Here is a 7,062-nt window from a genome sequence, read left to right as displayed (position 1 = left end):
TCCTTTTTGGCCTCTAAAGGCCTTAGTATCCATATGGATGAAGGTCGTCCAATTTTTGGCGTCGGACAAGTGTCCCTTGAAGAGAATTCAAAGTCTTGAAAGCTTTGAAGAGCATTGAAGAGAAAGCCTTTCACATGATCTTTCTCAATGCTACATTTACTTTATTTTGAAAATGATGCAACAAATAATTTGAAGTTTGAATATAATAATTTTTTAAAAACTTTTGATTTTTTTTACACCACAAATCATTTTAAACTTAAGAACACAGTTTGCCAAAAGCATTTTTCCTAACCAAAGAAAATAAGGGCACATTTGATTATTTGCCAGTTATTAGGTCAAAATATTAAAAATTTGTCAATTTTTACATTAAAACTTATAAAGTCAAGGCCGCCTCATAATCTATTCGGGATTTTGCAAATCTAGTTGATTAAAAAATGCACTAAACCTCGGGTTTTTCTCAAACACTAATTAAGAAGTAAACTAAATTTCACAACCTTACATTAAGGACTAAATAAAAGGTTTCTTTTAAACAGTACCTTTTCTTTCTCTCTCTCTCTCTCTTTCTCTCTCTCTCTCTCTCTCTCTCTCTCTCTCTCTCTCTCTCTCTCTCTCTCTCACTCTCAGATCACTATGAACTTTTTACCTTTATAAAATAGATTTTTAACTATCATGACCCCTCGATAGTCACCTTTTTGCCTTTTGAAGGCCCTTGTGAATACTTCACCTTGTTTCTTTAGAAGTTGAAGGAAAGCACACTCAAGCAGCCAATGTTGGAAATTGAAGCAAGAAAGAAAGTGTGTGGATGATGCACACACACACACATACACACACACAGGTTTTTGAGAAGTGAAATCTTTTTTTTTTGAGAAAGAGTGTGTGCAATGGTGTGTTCACACACTTGGACAAGAGTGTGAAGAGCCGCAGAAAGAAGGAAGAGAGATGGCACATGCACTCTCCGTGCATGTGCATACACACACACACACAGTTTACCTCAAGTCAGTATCAATGACATCCTCTCTCGGGATTGTGGCAGCGCCTTCTTGTTGCATCGGCTCTGCTTTGCATTGGTTCAATATCGGCTCTTGACATCAGCTCGGCATCCGTTTCGACATTGATCAGGTGGCTATATTTGGCTAGCGTGCTTTCGTATGGCGACGAAAGCCGACATCGAGCGTTCTCTCTGTAGCATTGGCACTTTCGCCCGATGACAAAAGATGGCTCCGATGGCCATCCTCAACTTTCCGACTTCGACGGTTTTCTCCAGTTTCGGCTTCCACGGTGGCCCATTCCGGAGTTGGTTTTTCCTCGAGCGCACATAGCTCTTGACAGGTTTTTTTGATTGACGTGTTTATCCATCGCTGAGGTAGTAGTTGCCAGTTTTGTAGCGGTTTTGCTCACAGGTTGCAATGCAGCTTGTGTGGGGCACTAGAGAGAAGTTTTTTGCACAGTTTTCTGTAGTTTCATGCTATGTATGCATTTGTGGATATAGCTTGAGCTAGATGTAGCTCGCAAGTAGCAGGTTTATAGGTTTGCCGCATTTTGGACAGGCACACGTCCACAGAGCCACTTGGTTAGGAGTGAGCCAGTTTGCAAGGCTTTTGGCATTGCATATAGACCATTTGTGGATTTTGCTACTAGTGAGACACTGAGTGTCTATTATCATGCCTATTTGGTGAGATTTTTGAGCTTTTGCTCAATTTCGAGGGGAACCTCTGTCAGATTTATCCCAAGATTTCTCACCATGTCTTATGTGTATCTACAGTTTGATCTCTGATGGTATAGTGGTTGGACGATATATTCCCACTTTGACAGTGATTGAGTGTTTACTCTCACTTTGACAGATTTTGATAAATTTTGCCAGTTTGGACATTGGTGTTCTTGTACCCACTCTCATAGGAGTAAGGATTTGCATATGCTTGTGTGGCTACAGTCAGGTAGTCACAGGTCTCACAAGTTTTCTCATATTTTTGCAAGCAGTTTCTCTTGTGAGATGCGTTTTGAGCTAGTTTGCTCTCTACTTGCGTATATGGTTATGCGCTTTATGCTCGGTTGAGCAGTTTGTCCCATATTATGCTTGCAAAGTTTGCAGATTGTGGAGTTGATTTTAGGAATATGTGAGCATCGATTTTGATGCGTTTGGTGATGCTTTTGATCATTGTGTAGTGGTCGAGTTACTTCCCACTTTTTTGCCAATTTGACATGGATATGGTTGAGATTGTACTTGAGGTTTTTTTCAATTTATAGGGGATATTCTGTCATATTTTTTCCATATTTTCTCGCCATACTTTGGTTCTTAGCCATTCACTTATGATTGTAGATATGTGTGACAATGTAGAGTCCACTACGGTGACTTTTGAGAGACGGCGGTCTCGTTCTTGCCGATACTTGCGTTGTTGGCATTGCGGTCATACAAGGCACATTAGATGCCGTTGTTTCAGATATATGAGACAACAACGAAGATGTATGTGTGATGCAGATACGGCTTTGACACAGGTTAGAGAGGCAGTTCCAGTGGCAATCTATGCCAGTGATGGTGATGTCACTTGCCTCGAGTGTACCTCTTGTAAATTTGTCTATGGATAGCACACTTTCTCCACAGTGGTTACTAGATAGCGATGTTGCTTTCCATGTCACACCATGTCGTGAGTGGTTTATCACATTTTCTAGTGGAAGACTTGGCTGTGTGCACTTGACCGATGGTTCGGCGTTTGACGTAGAGGGTGCAGGAGATGTTTGTTTGTCTTTGCCCAGTGGTGCTTCGTACACGCTACGACATGTGCACTACGTTCCTCAGCTGAGACAAAGCTTGATCTCAATGAGAAAATTGGCAGACTTTGGCTGTCCAATACTACTGAGAGAGCAGTCTTTCGAGATGCATTGCAGCTCATTAGTGATTGCCAGAGGAGCCTGCAGCAGCCTGGTATATCCTATGCATGTGTCTAAGGTTCGAGAGTGTGCATTTTTTGTTTTTTTGCTGCCATGCTTTGAGCGAGAGACAAGACATGTCTCTTTCGTAGGTGAGCTTCACCATGATCACAAGACAAAGCATTTAGTTGTGCAGGATGTGTCAGTAGACTCTGTAGAGACAAAGATAGAGCAACAATGCTCTAGTGAGACACAGTAGGTGTTGTCAAACTTTGTGCAGGCAGAGGTAGAGCAAGTCTACTCCCTAGAGACTCAGACAGAGCTGACAGATATGGAGTTTTTTGACATGCACATGTTAGAGGCTGATGAGTTTTTACAGGACGCATAGTTTTGCCTATGGGTGAGAGGGACGTAGTTTCCCCAGGGTTGGCATTGACACATCCATACATGATGGGTAGTCCTGATGATGTAGTGATTGCAGATAGTGCAGGGGAAGCAAGTACAACCATGTTTCCACAGATTTCATCAGTGTTTGAGCATCTCATGTTTGACTTATTAGTGTCGAGGCTCGATCCAATGGCTACAGTGGGAGCAATTGCAGTAGGGGTTGTCAGTCGTACGGTGATGACTAACACTAGCATGATGCTTTGTGGAGCTTTGTAGACCATACAAAGTATTCTATAGGATTTACATGCATGCTCTAGTGTGGGCACATACACTCGCTTACCACCAGAGTCGATATGACTGCGTGTAGATCGACAAAATGAGCCAGTGGGCATAGGTTGTGAGTGTCTCTCACCTAGTTTCTTTGTACATATAGTAGTTTAGCTAGTAGCTCTCACTTATCGGCGCATAGCCTTTAAGTGGGAGATTGTTGGGGTAAAGGCACTTTGCCTTTTGCCCGCTCGGATGTCCATTTTTCGGATGCCCACCCACATGTGTACATACCCTTATTCTTCATATACATGAGAATAAGGAGCTCCTCACCGTCGTCTCCCAAAGGCTACTCCACCCACACACTATCTCTTCTGCTTCTCCCCTTCCCCGCATGCACCATATCATGCACGCATGCATCCACACACACACGCACTCACAGTGTATCCTAGTGAGACTTCACACTATGAGATGTGTGAGAAATGGCCTCCTTTTATAGGCCAAAAGGGTTGCCCTCTCTCATGAGAGGCAACCATGTGTAGCCGCCCTTATGTAGATAAGTCTAAATTGGACCCTCCAATCTACCCATGTGTGGCCGCCGTTGACAAGACAAGTCCTCCTTTGAAATCGGCCACCGGCCATTGAATTTGGCCATTGGTCATTGACCATTGACTTCCGATCACCGGCCAACCGCCATTGACTACCAGTCACCGACCAACTGGCCAAACGACCGGCCATTTTCCGACCACTTTTCGGCTGCCGTCCGGCCATAATATTCTGGCAAAAAGGAATCTTTCGACAAGTAATTTTGGTTTTGCTTGAGACTGGCTGTGAAAATTTTGGTTTTCGACGAGTGATTTTTCTACACGCACGATAACTTCTCCTCATAATGGGGGCCTTACAAATGTGTGTTTTTAATACATAAAATTACAAGGGGTAAATCAGGCTCCATACTAAACAATCTCCCACTTGGAGACTGATTTCCAAACCAAACCTGTGACTGCTTTCCTTCCTGGCTTCTTATCCTTGAATGCCAATTGAAGATGAGCAAAAGCTCAACTTCTCCTTGTTGACCACCTTTGTAAACATGTCTTCAAGATTTTCACTTGTATGCACCTTTCCTAGCTTTAGTTGTCCCTCTTCCAAAAGAGTGTGTATGAAATGATATCTCACCTCAATGTGCTTTGTCCTTGAATGAAAGGTTGATTTCTTTGCAAGATGGATAAAAATTTGTCTATCATTGTACAAGACACAATTGTCTTGTTGAATTCAAGCTCTTCTAAGAATCTGTGAAGCCACAGAATTTCTTTGCTTGCCTCCATCATTGCTACACACTCTGCTTCCGTGGTAGAAAGTGAGACCACTTTTTGTAGCTTTAAAGCCCAGCTTACAATTGTGCCTCCAACTGAGAATACATAGCCAGTAGTGCTCCTTCAAGTATCCTTGTCACCTGTCATATCTGCATTAGCATACCCTTGAAGAAAAATAGCAGTTCCTCCAAAATACAAAGCATTTGTTGTTGTCCCTTTCAAATATCTAAGTATCCACTTCACAACTTGCCAGTGCTCTTTACCTGGGTTGTCCATGAACCTACTTACAACTCCCACTGCATGTGCAATGTGTGGCCTTGTTCAGACCATAGCATACATAAGAGAACCTATCGCTGTAGCATATGGAACTTTAGACATATAAGCTATCTCTTCTTGTGTCTTTGGACACATATCCTTGGTTAGTAAAGTGACCAGCCAAAGGTGTAGAAACTTTTTTTGCATTTTGCATTGCAAACCTTTCTAGTACCTTCTTGATGTAATCCTCTTGAGATAGCTTTATGTCTTCTTCGTCCTGTCCCTTGATATCTTCATAACAAGTATCCTCTTTGCAGCACCTAAATCTTTCATTCAAAAAGATTTAGATAACTCCTCTTTTAGGTCTTTGATGTCCTACATGTTAGCACTCTCAATCAACATGTCTTCAACATACAACATTAGGATGATGAACTTCCTATCTCCCAAATTCTTTGTGTAGACGCAGTGATTTGAGTTGCATCTTGTGAATCTGTGATCCAACATCCATTGACCGAACTTCAAGTACCACTGTCTTGATGCTTGCTTTAAACCATACAAGCTTTTCTTTAATCTGCAAACCATTTTCTCCTTACCTTTTACTTCATACCCCTTTGGTTGAAGCATGTAGATTTCCTCCTCTAAGTCACCGTGAGGGAATGCCGTATTTACATAAATTTTCTCGAGATTTAAATCATGAGCAGCCACAAGGCTTAAGACAAGACTAATTGAGTTCATTTTTACAACAGGAGAAAATATTTCATTGAAGTCAATATCTTTCTTTTGAGAAAACCTCTTTACCGCAAGCCTAGACTTGTACCTTTTCTTCCCACCTTCTTCTTCCTTCAGATTATACACCCATTTGTTTTGCAGTGCCCACTTACCTTTAGGCAACTCAACTAACTCCCATGTTTGGTTGCGATGTAATATGTCCATCTCCACTTGTATGCTCTTCATCCATTCTGCTTTGGATTTGTGATGCATAGCTTCCTCGTATGATTCCCGCTCTCCAGAATCTGAGATCAAGAGATGGTTGAAGGATGGAGCGAACCTTTTTGGAGGTCTACTTGCTCTTGTAGATCTTCGGGGAATAGGTTGAGTCTCCTCATTTGGTTGAAGTTGTTGCACATTGTCATCGTTTGCAGTCCTTGAGTCTTCACGTCCTCAAGCTCCATGTACTCATCACATGTTTCTTTTGTTTTTTTTCCTTTGTACATATTTTGTTTGTTGAAAATTAATCCCTACTTCTGAAGATTTTACCATCTTCAAGATTCCATAGGCGATACCCAAAGTCACCTTCTCCATAGCCAATGAAGAAACACTTTTTGGACTTTGCATCTAGCTTTGAGCTTGAGATTCTATCTATGTGCATGAAATCCTTCACACCCAAACACTTTGAGAAATGCATAATTCACTGGTTTACCTGTCCATGCCTCTTTTGGAACTCCCCCATCCAATGCCGTTGAGGGTGACCGGTTGATTAAGTACACAGACGTACTTACAGCTTCCACCCAAAGCTCAAGTGGTAGGCCTGCATGTAGACGCGTGCTTCATGCTCGCTCCATGATTGTTATGTTCATCCTTTCAAAAATGCCATTTTGTTAAGGTGTCCTTAGGGTTTTCCTTTGCCTTCGAATATCATTGCTAGCACAAAAGCTTTCAAAAGCTTAGCTACAACATTCGCCTCCATTTTTGGACCTCAGGCATTTAACCTTGGTACCCGTTTCATTCTCGACAATGGCTTTCCACCTTTGAAATATGGAAAACACATCGGACTTATTCTTCATCACATAAACCCATGTTTTTCTAGCCGCATCGTCTATGAAGTTACATAGTACAATGAGCCACCAAGTGATGGTGTACTTGTAGGACCTCAAACATCAAAATGAACCAACTCAAGTTTTTTATTTTTTCTTTCATTTCCTGATTTTTGAAATTTTATCCTCTTTTGTTTACCATAAACACAATCTTCACAGAACTC

At 41.7% G+C, this 7,062-nt stretch overlaps 1 pseudogene; it reads left to right on the top strand.

The window, feature by feature from the left end:
• Window positions 1-2,319: 2,319 nt before the first annotated feature.
• Window positions 2,320-3,253, top strand: LOC147450480 (uncharacterized; annotated as a pseudogene).
• Window positions 3,254-7,062: the final 3,809 nt, after the last annotated feature.

The sequence above is a fragment of the Adiantum capillus-veneris genome, chromosome 9 (genome assembly GCF_014529385.1).
Source record: "Adiantum capillus-veneris isolate H3 chromosome 9, ASM1452938v2, whole genome shotgun sequence".
Classification (NCBI taxonomy): domain Eukaryota; kingdom Viridiplantae; phylum Streptophyta; class Polypodiopsida; order Polypodiales; family Pteridaceae; genus Adiantum; species Adiantum capillus-veneris.
The sequence above is the reverse complement of the archived record's forward strand: the minus strand, read 5'-3'. Positions and strand labels throughout refer to the sequence as shown.